The sequence below is a fragment of the Bubalus bubalis genome, chromosome 3 (genome assembly GCF_019923935.1).
Source record: "Bubalus bubalis isolate 160015118507 breed Murrah chromosome 3, NDDB_SH_1, whole genome shotgun sequence".
In the NCBI taxonomy this organism is placed as follows: Eukaryota; Metazoa; Chordata; class Mammalia; order Artiodactyla; family Bovidae; genus Bubalus; species Bubalus bubalis.
The window spans coordinates 17163805-17187913 of NC_059159.1; the positions used below are offsets into that span (position 1 = coordinate 17163805).

General features: G+C 48.0%; 1 protein-coding gene across 11 annotated transcripts in view; it reads right to left on the reverse strand.

Annotated features, from left to right (window-relative positions):
- MAPT (microtubule associated protein tau) overlaps positions 1–13062 on the reverse strand; it is a 122860-nt gene extending 109798 nt beyond the window's left edge. For 4 of the 11 annotated variants that reach the window (XM_044938857.1, XM_044938855.1, XM_044938856.1 and 1 more), the window contains exon 1: positions 12912–13062. The gene's annotated coding sequence lies outside the window, so the exon portion shown is untranslated. The remainder of the gene's footprint in view (positions 1–12911) is intronic. The other 7 variants (XM_044938859.1, XM_044938858.1, XM_044938861.1 and 4 more) reach the window with 4 other exon arrangements.
- Positions 13063–24109: the final 11047 nt, after the last annotated feature.

Consider the following 24109-nt stretch of genomic DNA (forward strand, 5'->3'; position numbering starts at 1 on the left):
TTGCCTTAATCGATTCCTGGCAAGTGCTAAACACACTGGCGGGAAGAGGCTGCCCCAGGGCATAATTAGAATATGAGATTCAGCACCAAGTCCCTGTTTGACTAGGAGGAAACTGAAAACCCCGGAGGAAACAGAAAAGCTCCCAGGGAATTAATTCCCTCTGAGGGGCACAGCATGAGCCCAGGAGGCCCCAGCTCCTCTACAAGAAGGAGGCACTGGCAGGGTGGGATATCACTTGAGGTCATACTAAAGCCACCCCACCCACTGTCCTGCACCTGGCTTTCAGCTTCCCCTGCAAAGAAGGGCTAGATGAGACCAGTACAGGATGGACTGTGGCTGGCTGTCCATGCATTCAGGCTCAGGCCCAGCTGCCTGGCCGCTAACCCCTGGGAAGCAGTCTGTACCTACCTGGTAGGTGCTAAAGGAGAGAGCGAGCGGCAGTGGCTATACCCTGCCAGGCTCAGCCCGAGAGAGACTTCAGATCAGGTACTGGACCGTGGCTCTCAGGAGGCGCCCTCGCCCCTATCCCTGCAGCACTTGTTTTCTGAAAAGCTCAGAAAAATTCTCCAAGATGGTTGTATTTTAGTTCTGTGATTACTCAGTGAGAAGAAAGGCCACATTATCATCCATTCTCAGAAGGAAGATTGAATAATCCCCATTTATTATTCAGGAATGTTTTTCCTTTTTACCAAAACTCTTGGCTTGTGGGATATTAATTCCCTGACTCTTAGTTCCCCGACCAGGGACTGAACCCAGACCCTTGGCAGTGAAAGTATGCCAAATCCTAATCATTGGACCGCAAGGGAATTCCGGGAACCCTTTTTATTTATTTATTTTGGCTGTGCTGGGTCTTCGTTGCTGAACCAGGGCCTTCTCTAGTTGTGGCTAGCAGGAGCTAGTCTCTTGTTGCGGAGCACAGGCTATAGGTTGCACAGGCTTGAGTAGTTTCGGCACATGGGCCTAGTTGCTCTGAGGCACGTGTGGTCGATCTTTCCAGACCAGGGATCAAACCTGTGTCTCCTGCATTGGGAGGTAGATTTCCTATACGCTGCGCCACCGGGGAAGTCCTTCCAGGGACTTGACCCTCCAGGGAATCTTAATTATGGCCACAATTGGTAGATAAACAGGAAGGTTGCAATTACACTCAGGGCTGGGTAAGCCCAAGCAGTGGGTGATAACAGATCACCCCCCAACCCCCACCAAAATAAAGGATGCCTAACTTTTGGAATTCAGTCTCGCTGGTAGATAAGGAGATGTTTTAAAAAGATTTTGCTTGGCCCAGATTGTCAACTTATAACATGAATCCTGCCAGTTAAAAAAAATTTTTCCCTGCATTTCTCATGAGACATCAAGCCATTGGTTCATAATTATTTATAGCACTTTAGTGACACTGAAAGGGATTTATTTCAATGTATTCCATCTGCATTAATACTCTGCAGGGAACAGAGTGCTGCCACCTCTCCTGGCTGCTAAGAAGGGAGGACCTTCAGACGTAGAGCAGGAAGAAAGGAGCCCAGGGAGAGACCCCCAGGGGGCACATCATCCCCACAAGATTAACCCTGGGGAAAAGAATAATAGGTTTAGAGAAGGTTCAGGTGAGTCCGTGAATGATCAGTCCATTATTTAAGGGGATTTGGGGATGTTTTGAGAAATCCTTTGTTTCTAAGCCGGTCTCATAGAGATAGCAGAGGCAGAAGCTGAACTGCTGTGCCGTGGGCTGGGGCCAGCATAGAATTCCTGTTTTTAGCAAATAGACAAGGCAGAAAGTGAACAGCAGAAGGGCAGGCAGCTCTTCCAAACAGCTATTCCTGGCGATTCTTGGCAAGTGGCAGCTTTGAAAGGGACAGGTTTCATATGAAGCAAATCATGAAGATTATCTTGCCCCAGGGTAGCATGTTATGTACAACTATTTCAGTTTTATAGACAACTTTTGCTTGACATGTGGGTGCATGTATGTGTTAACTCGCTTTAGTTGTATCTGACTCTTATGTTGATTTTAATTCTGACACATTACCAATACCAGCACTGAAAGTTGTACCAGTTTTCAGCAAACCCAATATAAAACACCCAGACATAAATAAGGTAGTGAATATTCACATTTAAATATAAAACCAAAGAGATTCTGTACACTGCAACCTTTCCTTGGGCGCTTAAGCCTATATTATTTATTTGGCTCCTTTAATTTTCACAAGTTCCAATTTGTCAATGTTTTCTTTTGTTCATTGTGCTTTTGGTATCATATTTAAGAAGTCATTGATGAATGTAATATTGCGAAGCTTTTATCCTCTGTTTTCTTCTAAGAGTTTTATAGTTTTGTTTTGTTTTTGCAGCCATACTATAAGGCATGAAAAAACTTTCCCAATCAGGGATCAAGCCTATGCCCTCTGCATCAGAAGCCCAGAGTCTTAACCACTGGACCACCGTGGAAGTCCTCAGCCTTTAGATTATTAATTATCCGATAAACCTCTTTCTGAGATCATGAGAGAGGGAATGAGGTAAGACCGTAGTTTGGTATCACTGTCCAATCAAGAACAATTGGAAATAAGCATCTCTGAAATGCTTTGTAAATCAATGACAGAACTGGATTTGATCCAAGACAACTCTGTTGACACATAATTTAGAATTCTGGTTCTAATTCAGGGGGAAGGGCTGGCGTTTATCCTGGGGGAGGGGCACAGTTCCATGATTCCATGAATCAGTCCTTTCTGCCACTCCCTTCTTGGCATTATTATACTGGCTGTGGATCACATCACAGGCAGCTGTAGACTCAGGGGTCTTCTGATATCTTTTGTGTCCTGAGGAGGAGGACACAAGGATGAAAGTGCCTCCTGAGGCTTTTTGTAGCAGGCTTAGGCCTCAAGACAATATCACCTACCCTTCCAGGGAAACCAGAAAACTAGGCCATAGGCTGGAAGGAAAACCTGCAGCTGGGACCAGAGATAATTCACGTCCTTCTTCTCTTTGATGCTTGATTTAGCAGTGGAGGTCCATGAATGAAACATCATTATCAATGTCTTCAGATTTAATTCAAATGTGCTGATTTTAAAATGCTTTTTAAAATTGCTGGACCTTGATCTAAAACTCCCTCACTAAGGAGAGTTAACATGGTAAAGAAAATTTAAATTTATGTTGAGTTTTATGGGGAGAATTTTGCAACAGTAGGGATGCTATGTGAATGAATTCCAAGTGCCACGCTAGTCCTGGGAGACAGGCAGGAGATGCAGGGAAGACACAAAAGTATCCACAGTAGGCCCTCTCCTGCCAGATACCATGTAAGAAGCAGAAATGAAGGAGGGTGAATACTCAGGGCTGAGTCTCCAGGGCCTGATGCCCACGGCCGGGGCCTCAGCCCACCACAGCCAACCTTCTAGGCCCATCGTATTTGTTACAATAGTCACACCACTTAAGTATGGTGCAAGCTGATTACATCAAGTGTTAAATGAAAGATGAGTTCTGAAAATCATTCACTGGCTTTAAGAAAACCAAGTTGAATATTTTGGAGAGATTTCATAAAGGTGAGTAATTTTTAAGCTGTCAAACAGGATGTCAAAGATTGTGGGAAAATATAGTAAAACTCTAGCGAGACTCTACATTCAGATTACACACAGTGCAACCCCTTGTTCCTCTAGCTGGAAGTCCTAGGCAATGCATTACAGGTGCCGCTTAAGCCGAAAAGACAAGGAACTCCAGCTAGCTGACCCAAACACCAAGAAGCCTGGACCCTACAGCAAAAGATGGGGAGGGGGAAATGAACAAATATCTGGTTAAATTAAATGTCTGAAAATATATATGTATCATTTTTTTATGATTTTCTGATTGAATGACTTTTGAAAAAAATGTATTATGACTTTCATGGATAAAGTGTTAGTTGCTCAGTGTGTCTGACTCTTGGCAATGCCATGGACTGGGCTCCTCTGTCCATGGAATTCTCCAGGCAAGAATACTGGAGTAGGTAGCCATTCCCTTCTCCAGGGGATCTTCCCGACCCAGCGATTGAACCCAGGTCTCCTCCACTGCAGGCAGATTCGTTACCGTCTGACGATAAGAAGGATTCTTCTATTTATTTATTTGGCCACACTGAAAAGCTTGTGGGATCTTAGTTCCCTGATTGGGGATTGAACATGGTCCCTTAGCAGTGAAAGCATGGAGTCCTAACCACTGGACAGATTTATTAATAATCAGATTTATTAATTCAGATAGAAGTCTGGTTATTGGATGCTTGGCATTGCCTGGATTCAAAATATGTCGAGTTTGCTTCATTTAACATTTTTCTACTTGACTCTCGGCTGCCACCGTGAATCAGCCTGCTTCTGAGTTTACCCAGTTCAGTACTGCTTCATTATCTCATTTGTAATCTCTCTCCTGAACTGCCTTCCATTAGTTCTGTTGCTTTCTCAGTCTCATCTGTGCTCACTGTTTATGCAATGAGTGAACAGTAAGACATTGGAGTGAAGTGAAAGTCGCTCAGTCATGTCCGACTCTTTGGGACCCCATGGACTATACAGTCCATGGCATTCTCCAGGCCAGAATACTGGAGTGGGCAGCCTTTCCCTTCTCCAGGAGGATCTTCCCAACCCAGGGATCAAACCCAGGTCTCCGGCGTTGCAGGTGGATTCCTTACCAGCTGAGCCACAAGGGAAACCCAAGAATACTGGAGTGGGTAACCTATCCCTTCTCCTGCAGATCTTCCTGACCCAGGGATTGAACTGGGGTCTCCATTGGTAAAGTGGATTCTTTTCCAACTGAGCTATCAGGGAAGCCAGTGAACTGCTAAGCCAGCTCACCAGTAGTCCCAGGTTGGTGGGAGAGAGGGCGGTTCAGCTCAGGCTGGTGTGGACAGTACACAGCCTATTCCTGGTGTGCAATGGATTTCAAGAAGGAAGAAGGCAGAAGCAGGGACAACAGATCGTAAGTCACTCTGCTTGCCTATGGCAAGAGTTCTGTGTGTACACTGACACATGGGTGTGTGTGATTTTCCAGGGGGGCTTCACTTCCATTTAAACGACACCACTTGCCTGGTTCCAGATGGGACAGTCTACTTCTATCTTGATCCCCACTCACTGTAACACTATATCTGTTTCAATTGATTCCATCATCAGGGTCAGTAGGAACCTTTGCACATTCATCCAATCACAAGAGTCTACTCAGAGGCTGCTGGCCATAGAACCATTTAATGAGCAATTATGTGCCAAGCCCTGGGCTAAGCACTACATCACTCCACTTAAACCCCACAGGAACCGGCAAGGTAGGTACTATTGTACCCCAAGTTACAAAGAATAAAAAAACCTCTCTAAGAGGCTAAACAACCCAGCGTAGGGCTTGCAGTCAGTAGGAAAGGGGGATTTGCACCAGGAGTTCTGATTCAAGGAGAAGGCAATGGCACCCCACTCCAGTACTCTTGCCTGGAAAATCCCATGGACGCAGGAGCCTGGTAGGCTGCAGTCCATGGGGTCGCTAAGAGTCAGACACGACTGAGCCACTTCACTTTCACTCTTCACTTTTATGCATTGGAGAAGGAAATGGCAACCCACTCCAGTGTTCTTGTCTTGAGAATCCCAGGGACAGGGGAGCCTAGTAGGCTGCTGTCTATGGGGTCGCACAGAGTCGGACACGACTGAAGCGACTTAGCAGCAGCAGCAGCAGTTCTGATTCAAGCCCCCATCCTCAACCATTAGGACAAACCTGCAGCTTCTACATGCAAGACACTGCTGTGAGCTGGGGAACCTGCCCAGGGAAAACCAGCATCTGCCCTCCAGGTACTCACAAACCTTCCTTGAATAGCTGAGGCACAGAGTGCATTTCTTGGGGATTAAGTCTTAGTCTTCCTGATCAGGGCAGGTGCAGAGCCCATTGAAATCTCAACCAAGCAAAAACAATTTCAGATAATCCACCTGGAGGTCATTCAAGCTGGCATTTTGTGGAAGCTGATTCCTACCCCTATACTGTGCTTATGCTCAGCCACTCAGTTGTGTCTGACTCTTTTGCAACCCCATCGACAGTAGCCAGCCAGGCTCCTCCGTCCATGGAATTTCCCAGGCAAGAATGCTGGAATGGGTTGCCATTTCCTACTTCAGGGGATCTTTCTGATCCAGCGATCGAACCCGAGTCTCCTGTGTCTCCGGCATTGGCAGACAGATTCTTTACCACTGCACCATGAAATGTTTCCTAATCAAAGAATCCTCAAAGCTCAAAAACCACCCCGAGCTGGCCTCAAACTGTCTCCTCGCACTCAGGTGGGGGCCATCTATGCAGAGAAGGAACCTGGCAGCAGCGTGGCACCTGAGACAGGGAAAGAAGTCTTGGACAGCAATCCCTTTGGCAAGGGAACAGAAGACAGTCCGGAGTGTGTGGTATGTGTCCAATCACCCACACAGGAGGCTGTGCGAAGCAGCAGGATCGTAGCTGGGTGGAGAGGCAGTGAGTCCTGTGGATGGAGGATTCCAGGTCGCCCCTCTACACCACAGTGTGAGAGAATATTTACTGCAGAGCCTGGGCCCCAGGAAGTGAGAGAAGCCCCCAGGCCCACCTTTGCTGAGGGGGACTGAGATTCTTGCCTGAAGTCCTTCCTATGCCCACCCCACTCCTCTCACACCCACAGGCTCAGAGCTGGGTCCCAGTGGCAGCTGCTAAAGCTTCAACCTCTCCAAGGTGCAGAACCTAAGATGGGGATCAGATGTCCCTAAAACTTCAGTAACTTGACTTTGACCACAGCTGAGTCTATGTCACAATCCCCCTAATCTTGATTTCTAGCCTTCTTTAAGCCAAAAAGGCCTGGCTGCTCCTTTGAATAACCAAGAAGTCCCAATATCCTGGATTTGGGGGGAAGAGGTTTAAGATCCCCAGGGTATTTTCCTTGTTTTATAAACAGAGGCACAGAGGTTGAGTGAAACCCTTGTTTCATTGTCAAAGCCGAAATTCCAAGCTTTAGGCTGTGCTCCAATTAGAGACTCTTACAAAAGTTCATGTGTGAGTCAGTGGTTTTGGAATTAGAATATTCCACTGGGTCAATGTTACAGATTGTGCTTGGGTTCCTGCTAACCCACAATCGCCTATTAAGCCCACGTGCAGCTGAACAGGGAAGGAGTCTACTGTCAGGCGCTCAGCTCCACCACTCATTGGCTGTGTGACCTTTAGTGAGTTACTAAACCTCTCTGTACTCCAGTTTCCCCATATGTAATACTGAGATAATGGAACCTGCCTACATAAAGGGGTTGTTGTGGGGATTAAATGAGGTAATCTCTGGGGAGTACCTGGGCTTCCCAGGTAGCTCAAATAGTAAAGAATCCGCCTGCCAGTGCAGAGACCTGGGTTTGTTCCCTGGGGCGGGAAGATGCCCTGGATGAGGAAATAGCAACCCACTCCAGTATTCCTGCCTGGATAATTCCATGGACAGAGGAGCCTAGTGGGCTATAGTCCATGGGGTGGCAAAGAGCCGGACACGACTGAGCACACACCCTAGGGGGCACTTAGAACAGGGACTCCAAGAAGATACTCAAGGAACATGAACGTGAACGTGAAAGTCGCTCAGTCGTGTCCAACTCTTTGCAACTCCATGGACTGTATAGTCCATGGAATTCTCCAGGCCAGAATACTGGAGTGAGTAGCCTTTCCCTTCTCCAGGGGATCTTTCCAACCCAGGGATTGAACCCACGTCTCCCACATTGCAGGCAGATTCTTTACCGAGCCACAAGGGAAGCCCAAGAATACTGGAGTGGGTAGCCTATCCCTTCTCCAGTGATTTTCCCGACCCAGGAATTGAACCAGGGTCTCCTGCATTGCAGGCGGACTCTTTACCAACTGAGCTATGAGGAAAGCCCCATAAGATGCCACTAAGATGATGGTGCCAGGGTAACGGTGTTTCTGTCGCAGGGCTTCTCAACCCTGGCTCTAGGACTTTTGGGGCCAGGTCTCTGAGGCATCCGGGGTCTTGTTCAGCAGCATGCCTGGCCTCTGTCCACTAGATGCCAGTAGCACCCACCGCCCAGTTGTGGGAAAAAAAAGTGTCTGTAGACATCCCAGTGGCCCCAGGTGTTGAGAACCACTGTTGTACAGGAAGGCCGCTGACAGTCCCAGCTGAACGTTGGATTCCTCCTTCTGCTGCAGCCCACTGGTGACGCCGGGGTGTTCTCTTCCCCTCACTGGCTGAAATGCCCCTCCCATGCCAGCTCCAAGTCTAGTGGAAGCACCTCAGCTGGCAAGTTAGGAATGGGTGGTCAGGGGGGATTTTCTGGGGGTGTGGTAGGGTTGGGGGTCCTCTAAGTGGAATGATGAAAAATGGGAGGAAGGAGGAGCAGAGGCAAAGGGGCTTTTCCCTCTCTGACCCTCTGATCTCCTGCACGAGGTGGTGGGGCAGGGTCTTCCTTACCCCGGGGGGGAGTGTGGTCTCTCCCCTGTCTGCTCGTCTGGCAAATGAAGGTAAAGTGAGTGATGGGGACCAGGCTGGGGGCACAGGCAGCAGGAAGGGGGAAGGCGGGGAAGAAGAGGGGAGGGGAGGAGAGGCTCAGGCAGCGTTCTCGGTGTCATTTTGACAGAGCAGCAGGGGACAAACTGGATTGGATTTCTCTCCCAAATTTCATTTTTAAAAAAATATTCATTTATTTGGGTGCACCGGGTCTTAGTTGCCACGTGTGGGATTTTTTAGTTGCGGCACATGCGATCTAGATCCTGACCAGGAATCGAACCCCTGCATTGGGAACTCCATGTCTTACCCACTGGATCATGGGGGAAGTCCCCCCAAAAGTTCTTTTTAAAAATTTACTTATGTTTAGTTGAAGGATAACTGCTTTGCAGTATTGTATTGGCCCCCAAGACTTCTTGATGACATGACCTCGAATAAGGCCCTCCTCCCATTCTGCTTTCTTTTCACCACCTTTTTCGACCTGCATTTTCCCATTTTATCCATTTATTTGTTAAATGAGCATGGCCCAAAGACTTGTTGTATGTCTAGCACTGTATTAAGCTCCTGAGTGTGTTTTTGTTTGTTTTTGAGTGATTCTTTTTCAAGGGGAGCCCAAGGAAGGTACTAATTAAGTAAATGGAAGGCACAATCTAATTGAAAATCAACATATGTTCATGTACATGGCTGTGGAGCCACCCAAATCATATACATAAATGCTGAGGGAAGGTGGAATAAAACACAGTTTCTTAAACTTCTCAACAAATGGGCTTCATGAACTGATGTTAAAAGGGCAGAAGGAAAATTCAGCTTAAACAAAGGGCACCCCAATTCTGTAACATCTCCAGGCTGCCACAGCTCTCAAAGAGCATGTGGGTCAAGGGGCATGTTCAAAAGAAGAGGCTCTTTTCCTAACTGGAATAAATCTGACCCTTCTTCAGTCAAACTGACTGTAAGTTTTTTTTCTTGTGATTTGTGGGAATAATCCATTTCTTTTGTTCCTGTCAGGGGATCTGTGCCAGATACTAGAAACCACTCAAAAGCCACACCCTTCCAAGATGTGCAGAGGAGGTCAGACGGTCACGACTGTCATTCATTCCCTAAACCAGCAAAGCTGACAAGTGCCTCTCTCAAACTGTCCAAAGTTGAACCCCAAGAATCAAGCCAGGTTACTGCAGTACTCATAACCTGTTATAGAAGCAAATGTTGGTCAAGAAATTGATTAGCTTCAAGAGTCACTCTGGAGTGGTCGCTGGGAGGAGGTGTGCTATTTATTTAGGGGAAGGTTTGGAGATGGAGGAATGGAAGGCAATTCTTATCGGGCAAACATAAGCAGCATCATAAAACACAAAATGATACTTTAATTAATTACGGTAGGAAAGGCATTTCTCTTTTTGTTGTCGGACAGGTCAGTTGGAGGGACAAGGATCAGATAAAACCCGAAGCTGTCCTGCTGAGCCCGAAGGCGAGTGACCCGGAGGGGCAGGCGGGCAGTCCCCTCAACAGGTCCCCTCAACCATCCCAACCCATACTAACCAGAGACCCGCCCATGGTCCCGAGTGCCTGACGCCAAGCAGGTCTTCCGGACTTAAAACAGCCCCCGCCTGCTGGAGATTCCGGGACAGGAGTCGATGGCCCTCGAATCGGTGCCGGGAAACCCTGATGCGGCGGCTGGCTCTGCGCTTCAGCGTCGGAGCGTGGGCGCAAACGGGGCATCCCTGGAGATCCCAGGTAGGCAAGCCCGCCCAGAGTCAGGGATGGAGTTCTGGATCAGCGTAGGAAGGGCCACCTCCTGGTCCCCGGATTCCCCTATTCACAACTCCTCCTGGCCTTGCAGACAGCAGAGCCCCATCAAATCGCCAAAACACCACAAAATAGAGTAAAATCGCGGACGCCTGCACTGCACTTTGTTTCTAGTACTGGGCTAAAGGCACTCGCCTCTGTCGGCTCTTTTTCCCCCAACCGACAGGAGATGACCTCTCTGCCCCAGGTCCATCCCGGGCAGCCGTGGCCGCGGGCTCCCCGTTCCCAGGGCCGCTCCGAGACCCTCGCTCTGTCTGGTATCAGAATCTCTCGTCCAGTTCTATTGGCGGGGATGATGCTCTAATTGATACTTGAACCTCTCCAAACCAGCTTCGATCTTGAAGCCACGGGAAGGTTCGGCCTGGCGCGGGCAGGCTCTCGATCCCCGACCGAGTCATTCCCCGCCTATTCAGATAAATCTGCGCGGCTCGAGAAGACGATTTGGCCCCTAAAATGCTCATCCTTCTCAGAACTGCGCCCTCGCACCAGTTTCCAGCGATAGAATTAACCAGAAAGCCGGCCAGGATCTGGCCAATGGAAGGAAGGCTCGGCTCGGATATGTTCTCCAGGGCCCGTACTCGCCTCTCTATCCCCTCCCCCCTCCCCCAATGCCCCCTCCCCCATCCTCACCTCCCGGTTTCAAGGCGGCGGCGAACTCGGACTCTTAAGCGGAAATCTAGCACAGTTCTAAAATAAAATTCGACTACAATAATAAAAACAGAGAGATGTCTATCTGCGTGGCTGCAGCCACCGGAGTCCAATAAGAGCCATAGGTTCAGGGTTTGGGGGGGAGGTCTCCCTCCAGCATCCCCCAGGAGCCGGGGCCCCGGGCCCGGCCCTGCCTATCCCAGGTTCTCAATCTCTGTTCCGAAGGGGCGGGGCAACGCCCCAAGGTCCATTCCCCCGGCTCTTGTGGTCTCCTTGACAACCTCCCCTGCCCCCTCTCCAGTCCGCTTAATAAAATGGGTGTGGCCCGCAGCACCCGAGAAAACCTCTTGCTCCCTCCTCACAATCTCCCTCCTGGCGAAGCAACAGGGCGTGAAGCGAAGAGGGGCCCCGCCTTCGAGCTCCCACCGGGGGTCGCCGGTGCTCCTCGGTGTGCAGCCTGGTGGGGCGTGGCCCCCGGACGCTCCAGGTATGGGGAGGGGCATCGTTCCTCTGCGGCCACCCGCAAGGCGGGCAGGGACCTCGGATCCCACCCTTTCGGCCCCTCGGAGGCTTTCTGGCGCGCGCCCCAGTTCTGGGAGAGGGCTGCGAGGGGTCACGCCCGGTCCACGCGTGCCCCCCGGGAGGACTAGAGTTCCTCGACCCCGGCGAGCTCCGAGATCTAACAAAGGGCTCGGAAATGAGGGGCAAAAAACGGGGGGAGGGGCGGGAGCTCTGGTTAAACACCTTCATAGAATAAAAGCCAAAAATCAGGGCTGGCAACACAGATCACGTAAGCCCTACACACAAAGCAGTCAAGCCCCCGAGGAAGATCTCGGGTGAACGCCCCCGGTGCTCAGGCAGCAAAATGCCAAGATTTCAGCGCTAATTGCTCCCCCTCCCCTTAATGACAGTCCCCGCCCTGTCCTCCAGAGCTCAGCCATCCGGCTTGGCATGGCACTGTAAAGACGTGACACACCGCAAAAAGATGGCACCTCGCGATCGGAGGGGAAAAAAGCAGGGTGGAAGTGGGAGGAGGCACAGCCTACCCTCCCCCTCCTCGCCCACCCGGGTCCACACCCACTGCCGCAGTGAGGGGCGAGCCCTGCGCGCCAGCCCCGCGCCTCCGGCAGGGAGCGCACACGCCGGACGCCCGGCGCAGAGCGCAGAGAAAGAGGCCCGCCCCGAAATGCACCTGCCGCCCCTGAGCGGGTCTGTGCGGGGCTGCGGCTGTGCGCACCCTCGAGCCGGGATCTGCAGCTGCGAAGTCCTTCCATATTCCAAGTCCAGGTGACCCCTGCCTTGTTGAGCCTCCACATTGGGATCCGCGCACTACGTTCTCTCGGGCACTGCGCTGCTCGCGTCTCGGTGCCAGGCGCGCGCAGGGGGAAGGGCAACTAAAGTGACAGCGCCAAGACCCCTCCCCATCTCCCCGATTTCACTCCCAGCCCCCAAACGTCCCCTGCGGGTTTCTGAAGGAGGAAAACGAGAAGAGGGTGGGCCACCGCCTTAAACCAAGGGCAGCGAAAGCCCGGCTGGAATCAGGGCCGGAGAGAGGTAGGGAGGGGCAGGCAGGGAGTCATCTTTTCTAGAAACCGATCAATACCTTGTCTGCAAACCGAGGCAGAGAAATTGGATTACAGGTTAGGTTTTGGGGGTCGTCATTGGACCCCTCTCCACCCACCCCCCACAGAGTCACACGCCCATTGCGGCAAAAGACGGTGTTCGAGCGTGCATAGCAGCCCCCTCCCCCGGATCACCGCCATCCGCGCCCCACCCTGTGGGCACAACCTCTACCGGGTCTGCGTGAAGCGGGTCGTGTAGACAGCCCCCCCCCCCCCCCCACACACAGGACATACACACACACACGCGTGCATCCCTTGCATGGGTCTCTTTCCAAGTCACCCCGATCAATCCCAGCGCTGGAGCGCAGAGGGCGCAAGGAGCGGCCGCCGCCGTTGCCCCCGACCAATGCCCACCTCATGAAACCCATCTCTGAGGAGAGGGGAGGCGGTATGCAGGTGCAGCCGGGCGGACGGGGAGGCAGATTTCGGAGCCTCGCACTTACCTGATAGTCGACAGAGGGCGAGGACAGTAGAGGGAGGCAGAGGAGAAAGTGGCTGTGGTGGCGGCGGCAGAAGGTGGGCGGCGGCGGCGGCGGCGCTGCTGCTGGTGCCTGAGCTGGTGGGTGGCGGAGATTGCGAGCGCGCGCACGAGCGGAGAGGGCGCGCTCCAGCGGCCGGCGGGCGGCGCAGGCGCGAGCAGCGGGAGCGCGAGCCTCCCCAGGGGAGGGGCGGGCCGTGAGGATTTGGTGGGCGTATTCTCCTCCCGCCACCAGTGGGCGCGCGCGAGCGCCCCAAGGTTCGGCCCTTCCCCGCCTCCCTGCTCTCTCCTCTCGGCGCTTCCCGTCCCGGGTCTCCCCTCCTCTCACGACTTGGGCCGCGGCGCTGACCACAACGCGCACGCGCGTCCCTTGGCGCAGGCGCACTCTGGGTCTCCTGTCGCGGTTGGAGCCTTTGTCTGAGGGGTCTCCTCCCTTGGGAGGGTGGCTTGGTTGCTCCCTGGGTCGAGAAGGGCCTGGGTGCTCCGCCCCCAGGTCCGCTGCCCCTTTTATCCCCCTGACGTCTTGGAGTGATCTCCTGTCTCGGGAAGGTTCTGGGCGGGTTTCCATATGGACATCCCTCCAGTCCGTCCACCCCAGACTTCAAAACCTCCCCGGGCTTGCCCCGCTTATCGCTGGCACCCTGACCCTCCCCTGAATTTCCCGAAATGGTTCCCCTGGTTGCAGATCAGTTTCATTGGATCTGCTTTCTTTCGGCCTGCTTTCTTTTCACCTTTTTTTGTTATTGATCAAGGTGAATTCTTGGCAAATCTACTTCAATTTGCTAAGACTTAAAACTGAGTTAAGGCTAACTTAAGTGAGTCAGTCAGTTCAGTCGCTCAGTCGTGTCCGACTCTTTGCGACCCCATGAATCGCAGCACTCTATGCCTCCCTGTCCATCACCAACTCCCGGAGTTCACTCAGACTCACATCCATCGAGTCAGTGATGCCATCCAGCCATCTCATCTGTCGTCCCCTTCTCCTCCTGCCCTCAATCCCTCCCAGCATCAGTCTTTTCCAATGAGTCAGCTCTTCGCATGAGGTGGCCAAAGTACTGGAGTTTCAGCTTTAGCATCATTCTTTCCAAAGAAATCCCAGGTAATAAGGTAGTGTAAGGTTTTGAAGGGTTTGGGGTTTTTTGTTTTAACAAGGATCATTCACATCTATTATCTTCACCCTAAGAATAAAATCTTAAATTAGATGAAGTTTCACTTACCCCTTACAAAACATTTTCACATATAAAGTTATTTTTATCTTGTTTGTCAAACACTGTTACACTGTGTAGAATTTGAGATCTGGATTTCTAAGTGCCTGCTGGAGATTCTCACCTGAATAACACTGCTTCAGATTGAAAGTGACCAGAGTGTTCTTGCCTGGAGAATCCCAGGGACGGGGGAGCCTGGTGGGCTGCTGTCTATGGGGTCGCAGAGTCCGACACAACTGAAGCGAATTAGCAGCAGAGGCTTTCATCCTCTCAGTCAGCCAATCTCTAGGCTTTGTCCTTAGCTGTTCTCCCCAACATCTAATTTAAGCCCTGACAGTCAGTGGGAGGCTTTAAATGCATGAGGGCTTGGGGACTGCTGTACTAAAAAGACAGGAAATTGTCTTAAAGCTTTTATTTGCATAGCTCACAATTTTTCAAAACTGTTATGTGTTATGTGCTAAGTCACTTCAGACGTGTCCAACTTTTTGCGGCCCTGTGGACTGTAGCCCACCAGGCTCCTCTGTCCATGGGATTTTCCAGGCAAGAATTGTGGAGTGGGTTGCCATACCCTCCTCCAGGGGATCTTCCCAACCCAGGGATTGAACCCATGTCTCTTACGTTTCCTGCACTGGCAGGTGAGTTCTTTACCACTCGTGTCACCTGGGAAGCCCTTGTATGTTATAGATTAATACAAAAAGAAAGTAACTAAAGATTTTTTATTCACAGGGGTTTAATTAATATATACTGGGAGCACTGAGTGGATGGTGTAGATGGGAGCCAATTTTTTAAGTTCTGAGTCTCTAGAATTGACCCTTTGGTTGTTCTGCCACCTTTACCCTAAAGACCATTTTCATGGTTCTGAATATGTAGTGACCTTACTGGTCTCCCTTCTGTTTCTTTCTATGTCAGCCCACCCTGCCTAAAGGCTTCTAACTGCTCCATAAGTGAAATTAAACTCCTCCTTAAACTCCTGTGCATCCCCTTCCCCAGCCCCTACTCCGCCCCCCAGCACATCATCTGAGCCTCTGTCCTCTCCAGTTTTCTCTCTCATCTACTCTATGGCCAACTGAGCTTGCCTGACTGAACTTTTACTCTCCTCTGGGGTTCTCCTTTGCCTGCAAAGTCCTTACTCTTTCTCCATCCACCAATATCCTACCTAACTTTCAAACCCTAGTTCAAATTTTACCAAAGCCTCCCCTAATCATTCCAACTGAAAGGGATATTTCCAACCTGGCAGAGTATTTGGACAACCAGAAGGGCATTTGTTCTGTCTAATTGTGCGCTCAGCAAGGTTTTTGTTTGTTTGTGACTGTGTCATGCATCTTACAGTATTTAACCCGGGTCCATGGCAGCGAAAGCACCGAATCCTAACCACTAGACCACCAGGGAATTTCCTAGGCAAGATGCTTTGATGAGACACCTACATCCTCTCTCAAAGCCACCGTAGGGGAATATCTATGCTATCTATAAACTAGATTAGAAAATTAGTTATTAACATTACAGACAAATGCTTCACCATACAAAAGGAACCACATCCAAACTCTGCTAAATGTCAGTTCCCTGTTGCATTTGAAATGTGAGTTGATCTACAGGCAGATTTATAAACACTGCAATTATATAAAGGGAGGCCGATCCGTGCCTTAATTTCTCTAGACTTACGTCTCAGTAATTATTGCTTAGGCCCATCTTTTCCTTTCTGTCTTTATATTTCCGGAATGCTTCTTATCCACCTCTCCTTCCCGCTATTATCCTGCTGAGAACATTGACCCTTGTTTAGGTTTTCTGGATTCCAACAAGAAGCAGGACAAACTGCAGATGGGGGTTTCAGTTACATGTGACTCAGCGGAGTAGATCTATTGTCAAAAAAGTGAGGATGATCCTGGGCCCCAGAAATAGGGACAAGGCATAACAGATCCATGAGGTCAGCCTCTCCTTATATCTGGCTTTGCTCAGTCATACTGGATCTCCCCACCTCGGGAAGTGTCAGGTGATCTGGGGAGTTCTCAGAGGGGTGCCCCAAATATAGAACTTGAAACCAAGTCGAGCATTAACTTTCACTTAAACTGTGCCATCACTGGCAAAATCCCACTCTATGGAAGATGTAGTCGGAATTCTGTAAGTAAGAAGTAATGTACAACGTGATGACTAGTTAACACTATTGCCTGGTGTGTTTGAAAATTGCTAAGAGAGTAAAAGTTCTCACTGCAAGGAAAAAGACTTTTTTTTGTAACTAAACTTACTGTTGTAATCATTCCTCTCTCTCTCTCTCTCTCTATCTATCTATATCTATATATATATATATATATATACATATTAAAACATTTTTTTATTTTGGCTGCCCTGGGTCTTCATTGTGGTGCATGGCTTCTCTTGTTGCAGCACTCAGGCTTAGTTACCCCACAGCATGTGGGATCTTAATTCCTCAACCAGAAATCAAACCTGGCATATCCCCTGCATTGGAAAGCAGATTATTAACCACTGGCCCCACCAGTGAAGTACCTCTGCTGTACACTTTAAATTTATACTGTGCAGTCTGTCAATTATATCTTAATAAAACTGGAAAAAATTAGAATTCTAAGTTACCAAAATATTGAGATCTGAGTCACATCTCACTGGCTACAGGCTAGAGGTTGTACTTGACTTTATTGTTTACAAGCTGTTCTTGGTTCAGAGTGAATATCATTATCACTTCTTTTTCTAACTAATACCAAGTTCTAAGTACTATTATTAGTGTCCTAATTTTTTTTTAATCAGAGAAGGAGGTTGTTTATACTTGCTACTAACACTTATATGCCTCCTTTCTGTGGGGAATTCAGTGACAACCAGGATTATAAGGTGCTCTCAGTATAGTGATTTGCAGGTGACTTATTAATCAATATTGATCTTATACATTGAAGGCTAACCAATCTGGAAAGCATACATACTGTGTGATCCCCACTGTATGACATTCTGGAAAAGACAAACCTGTAGAGATAGTAAAAAGGTCAATAGTTGTCAGGGATTGAGGGGGAGGAAGTGGGGCAAAGAGGATTTTTAGGCAGAAAATGTGTGATGCTTTAATGGTAAATTCGGGTCATCATACATTTGTCAAAATTCACAGAACGTACAACACCAAGAGTAAACTCTAAGGGAAGACTTCCCTGGTGGTACAATGGATAAGAATCCACCTGTCAATACAGGGGGCATGGGTTCGATCCTTGGTCCAGGAAGATCCCACATGCCTGAGCACCACGACTCCTAAGCCCAAGTGCCTAGAGCCTGTGCTGCACAAGAGAAGCCACCAATGAAAAACCCTCAGACCGCAAGGAAGAGCAGCCACCGCTCATCGTAACTAAAGTCCGCGCACAGCAGCAAAGACCCAGTGCAACCAAAAATAATAAATAAATATATTTTTTAAAAGCTCTAATGTACACTGTGGACTTTGGGTGATAATGATGTATCAATATAGGTCTCATGGATTGTAACCGAGTTACCACTCTGATGCCTGATGTTGATGGTGGGTGAGGCTATGTGTAGGAGAGGGCAAGAAGTTTGTGGAAACTCTGTATTTTCTACTCAGTTTTATTTGAACCTAAAACTACTCTAAAAATAAAATCCACCTTTTAAAATTAAATTCAAACAAAATTGGAAAAATGCAAAAAACAAAACAAAACACTTTGGTGTTAGGTACCACCCAGGCAGGGTATGGCATACATTATTTAAAAATAAAATATTTACTTAAAAATAAAATTCTAGAACTTCACTGGTGGTACAGTCAATAAGAATCCATCTGCCAACGCAGGGGACAGGGGTTCGATCCCCAGTCTGGGAAGATCCCACGTCCCGTGGAACAGCTAACCTGCCACAACAACTGAAGCCCATGGTACCCTAGAGCCCCTGCATCCCAACTAGAGAAAGCCCACGTGCAGGAATAAAGGCTCAGTGCAACCAAAAATAAATAAATGTTAAAAGAATGCAGTATTACAATTAAAATACATGAAATATCACTAAAAATAAAATTCTAAGCATTATAATTTTTTGATCAAGGGAAGTCCCCATGAAGTCAGTGGGACAGCCATGAGATGATACTCTGAGGGAACTGCGTTCTGGAACTTCTTTTGTTCCTATATGAGACGACCTATCCTTTTAAATATTAAATAAAACTTGTCGCATGTCTAGCATTTCAAGTAAATCCTTGCCCCAGAGGTTCTCTGGGATTTAGCAGCTTAAGGAGCTTATTTATCACTGGTTCTGGAAAATTCTGAAGCACTGGCTGCCTAGGCTGTTCTTGTAGCACAGTGTTGGGCAAAGCCTGCTGCGTTTCTGTCAGCAAGTGGTAGCTCAAGACACCATGATTTTTTGATGTTCCTCCATAGACCAATACAGTGAATTGCTGACAGCTGACAGAACAGAGAGCTCTCTGGGGCTCTGACGTACTTTGCTTTGCTCCAGTCGGAAGTGAGTTTGCTAGTTCAGTAGTCTGGCTTCCCTGGCATCAGGGAGTGAGCTGTAAGTCACCCTCTGGCTGGCTTTCCTTCTAGAATGACTCAGGATAGTCTGTTTTAAACACTGCTTCAGTGTAATGTAGCTTTCTATGAGTTCCAAGATTTTTTAGCCTTTTTTTAAAAATTGAAATCCAGTTGATGGGCATTATTATGTTAGCTTCATGTACAGTACATAGTGATTTGACTTTGCATATGTGTGAAATGATCACCATGTAAGTCTAATAACCATCTGTCCCCATACAAAGTCATTACGATATCATTGACCATGTTCCTCATGCTGTATGTTACATCCTCATGGCTTATTTACTTTACAGCTGGAGGTTTGCACCTCTGTATCCCCTTCACCTATTTTGCCAACGTCACGCCCCTCCACTATGACAACCACTCATTTTTTTCTCCATATCTGAGTCTGTTTCTGTTTTATGTTTGTTTTTGAGAGTTCACATACAAGTGAGATCATACAGTATTTTTATTTCTCTGACTTATTTCATTCAGCAGAATGCCCTCCAGATTCATCCATGTTGTCACATATGACTAGATTCTATTTTATTTTTTAATGGATGAGTAATATCCCATTTTACATATAGGTATGTATATACACAAGTATACACACACAGCATATCTTCTTCATCCATTCATCTGTCAGTGGACACTTAGGTCGCTTCCATATCTTGTCATGTCACTGTATAGTAGGCACGAATGAGTCCAGCTCTTTGTGACTCCATGGACTGTAGCCCTCCAGGTTCCTCTGTCCACTGAATTCTCTGGTGTAGGGTACTGGAGTGGGTTGCCATTCCCTTCTCCAGGGGAACTTGCTAACTCAGGGATTGAACCCAGGTCTCCTGAATTACAGCAGATTCTTTACCATCTGAGCCTGGCTATTTAAATAATGCTGCAATGAACGTTGGTGTGCATATGCTGCATGCACGCTAAGTTACTTCAGTTGTGTATGACTCTTTGGTGACCCCGTGGACTGTAGCCCTCCAGGCTCCTTTGTCCATGGGATTGTCCAGGCACGAACGCTGGACAGGGTTGCCATACCTTCCTCCAGGGGATCTTCTCGACCCAGGGATTGAACCCACGTCTCTTATGTCTCCTGCACTGGCAGGCAGGTTCTTTACCACTAGTGCCACCTGGGAAGCCCTGGTGTGCATGTATCTTTTCAAATTAGTATGTTTGTTTTCTTTGGGTAAATACCCAGAAGTGAAATCCTTGAACCATATGGCAATTCTACTTTTAATTTTTCAAGGAGCTTTCATCCTGTTTTCCATGGTGACTGCATCAGTTTATATCCCTACCAGCAGTGCATAAGGAGTCTCAGATCTTTAGTCTTAAATCCATCAGTCACTCCAAACTCAGGTATGACTTTCTCGTGCATTCTAGGAGAAATAAAAATATTCTTTTACTCCCCTTGGGGTTGTTTTCCTGTTACTTCTCAAACTTTATTTGTTTATTTTTGGCTGTGGTGGGTCTTCGTTGCTGCACGGAAGCTTTCTCTAGTATCGGCGAGTGGGGGCTACTCTTCGTTGTGGTGAGCAGGCTTCTCATTGCAGTGGCTTCTCTTGTTGCAGAGCATGGGCTCTAGGCAGGCAGGCTTCAGTAGTTGTGACACATGGGCTGAGTAGTTGTGGGCACAGGCTTAGTTGCTCCACGGCATGTGGGAATCTTCCTGGACCAGGGATCGAACCTGTGTCCCTTGCTTTGCAAGGTGAATTCTTAACCACTGGATCACCAGGGAAGCCCCAAATCAAAATATTCTACTGGATACAATGGTCATTGACAGTAGTGAGAGTTTCAGGGTTTGTAATTATGTTTCTGAAATACAGATGATCCTTATTATTTATGACTCCCTATCTGTGAATTTGCTACTCCCCCAAAGAAAGGCAATGCCAAAGAATGCTCAAACTACCGCACAATTGCACTCGTCTCACACGCTAGTAAAGTAATGCTCAAAATTCTCCAAGCTAGGCTTCAGCAATATGTGAACAGTGAACTTCCTGATGTTCAAGCTGGTTTTAGAAAAGGCAGAGGAACCAGAGATCAAATTGCCAACATCCGCTGGATCATAGAAAAAGCAAGAGAGTTCCAGAAAAACATCTATTTCTGCTTTATTGACTATGTCAAAGCCTTTGACTGTGTGGATCACAATCAACTGTGGAAAATTCTTCAAGAGATGGGAATACCAGACCACCTGACCTGCCTCTTGAGAAATTTGTATGCAGGTCAGGAAGCAACAGTTAGAACTGGACATGGAACAACAGACTGGTTCCAAATAGGAAAAGGAGTTCGTCAAGGCTGTATATTGTCACCCTGTTTATTTAACTTATATGCAGAGTACATCATGAGAAACGCTGGACTGGAAGAAACACAAGCTGGAATCAAGATTGCCAGGAGAAATATCAATAACTTCAGATATGCAGATGACACCACCCTTATGGCAGAAAGTGAAGAGGAACGAAAAAGCCTCTTGATGAAAGTGAAAGTGGAGAGTGAAAAAGTTGGCTTAAAGCTCAACATTCAGAAAACGAAGATTATGGCATCCGGTCCCACCACTTCATGGGAAATAGATGGGGAAACAGTGGAAACAGTGTTAGACTTTATTTTTCTGGGCTCCAAAATCACTTCAGATGGTGACTGCAGCCATGAAATTCAAAGACGCTTACTCCTTGGAAGGAAAGCTATGACCAACCTAGATAGCATGTTCAAAAGCAGAGACATTACTTTGCCAACAAAGGTTCGTCTAGTCAAGGCTATGGTTTTTCCTGTGGTCATGTATGGATGTGAGAGTTGGACTGTGAAGAAGGCTGAGCGCCGAAGAATTGATGCTTTTGAACTGTGGTGTTGGAGAAGACTCTTGAGAGTCCCTTGGACTTCAAGGAGATCCAACCAGTCCATTCTGAAGGAGATCAGCCCTGGGATTTCTTTGGAAGGAATGATGCTAAAGCTGAAACTCCAGTACTTTGGCCACCTCATGCGAAGAGTTGACTCATTGGAAAAGACTCTGATGCTGGGAGGGATTGGGGGCAGGAGGAGAAGGGGACGACAGAGGATGAGATGGCTGGATGGCATCACTGACTCGATGGACTTGAGTCTCAGTGAACTCCGGGAGTTGGTGATGGACAGGGAGGCCTGGCGTGCTGCGATTCATGGGGTCGCAAAGAGTCGGACACGACTGAGCAACTAATCTGATCTGAAAACGTATTTGTACACTCTCCCATACTCGTGGCACTTCTGCGGTCATTTGTGTGTATGTGCAGCAGTGCAAAAAATGTGATTGGTCCAACCTTGCTCATTCCCAGCTGAGGTCCAGCAAGGCATCACTCCTCTGTTTTCAGCTCTCACACTGTAAGCAAGTGTCCTTTCTGCCATTTATTTAGTGCCACAGTTCCTGTCGTTTTGTGGGTTTTGCTGGTGATTTTGCTGTTTAAAATGGCTCTAATGTTTCTCTGTGCGAGAAGGGTGTGATGTGCCTCATGGAGAAAATACATGTATTAGGAAAGCATTAGCAGGCACTAGTTACAGGCTGTTGGCTGTGCGTGCGTGCATGCTAAGTTGCTTCAGTCGTGTCTGACTCTTTGTGACTCTATGGACTGTAGCCTGCCGGCTCCTCTGTTCATGGAACTCTCCAGGTAAAAATACTGGAGTAGATTGCCACACCCTCCTCAGAGGATCTTCCCAACCCAGGGATCAAACCTTCATCTCTTAGGCCTCCTGCACTGGCAGGCGGGTTCTTTACCACCAGCACCACCTGGGAACACCCTGTTGGCTGTGAGCTCAGTGTTAGTAAATCAACACTGTATATTCAATAATGTGGTTTGAAACAGACACACACTGCCTTGGCTTGGCAGACATGGCCTTGGTCCTCACGGAACACTACTATCCAATGTGAATATAACTTTACATGTCAATGGATCACCAAATTCTCTTGCTTTCAAACCTTTCATAAGCCTAGATCATTCTCTCTTTAGTGCCCAAATAGCTTCTGTTTGCCCTTCAAAACTTAGCTCCAGTGCTCCCTCCTCAGAAGGCTCATCTGAGACCTGCCTTTTAAGGCCAGGTGTTACCCCGAGAGACCCACTTACCACACTGGCGGGTGATCACTTATGTACCTATTCATCTGAGTGTGATGCCTGGAAGGCCTGAACTGTATTTTGTTTACCTTTGTATCCTCGGCCTGTAATACAGTACTCGACACACAGTAGGTTCTTCATAAACAGCTGATGAGGGATTGGCAGACTGGATGAATAAAAGAGGAACTGGGTGAGAAACAGGGGCAGACTGTGGGATATAGCAAAGCCTGAGAGCTCAGTTTATCAGCAATCCAGAAAAGTGTTGATGTGGCTGAAAAAGAAAAAAAAAAAGCAGGTTCAAAACTAAGACAAATAAAAGACATGCATAAACCCTCTTTAGGGGACCTGGAGTGGAAAAGCTGTTCAGCCTGTTTCTCCCAGCTTCCAAAAATTCCTGAATCATTGTTTAGACAGAACAGCCCTTTAATAAATACCTCTCACTCCCTTTCAAGTTCACTGTCAGGCTTTATTGGATTCTGAGAGGGACCAGGAGAAAACATGGATGGTAAAGAGCAAGGGGGCTTCTTTCTCCTCTCTCCTCTTGCCCCTGTCTTTTGATTACAGCTGAACAAGGTCAAGAGGCCTTTAAGAGACCAGCAAACCTAATAATCCTGTGATCATTTTTTTTTTTAAAGCTCGTAGGCAGATTCAAGCTGAATTGAAATGATTCAGTTTCTCTTGCCATTAGCAAGGATACAACAGAGTCACACACACACACACACAATTCCCTCCCTTTCTTGGTACACTGCTCTTTTCTCTTTGTACTTTGCATGCTGTTTCTCCTAACTTCTCCAAAAACCGTTTAGCAGCACTTGCCCACCTCTTCTTATTCCTTGGATCACAGATAACTTTTCAGTGTGGGGTCAGCCCAGAAAATGCCTTTTGGTGGATTCAGAACCTCCCCTGCCAGTGCCTCTCCCCAGCCCCCTCCTGTTTACTCCATGGCTGCTGCCCTTCACATTCTTTGGTCCCTTCATCAGTCCAGGTGGCTGCTGTCACCTGGTCTGTGTCACCGTGCAGCCAAAATCCTCACTCTGGGAATTCCCTGGCTGTCCAGAGGTTAGGACTCCAGGCTCTCACTGCCAAGGGCCCGGGTTCAATCCCTGGTGGGGGAATTAAAATCCTGCATGCTGAGTGGCATGGCCAAAATAATAAATAAGTAAATAAAATAAAATTACTATCCCTCAACTATCAAAACAACTCCTCTTTAAAAAAAGAAAAAAGTAAAGAAAGAAATACTCCACTGTTTCTTTGGAGAGGGTGAGGCTATGACTGGCACAGTATTAATTGGAAAGAAAAATTCCAGAAGCCAAGCCCTAGAACAACAGGAAGCTCTGAACAGACTTTAGGAATTGTCCTGTTTGAGTCTCTCACCTTACAGATACAGAAGCAGAGGCCCAGAAAGGA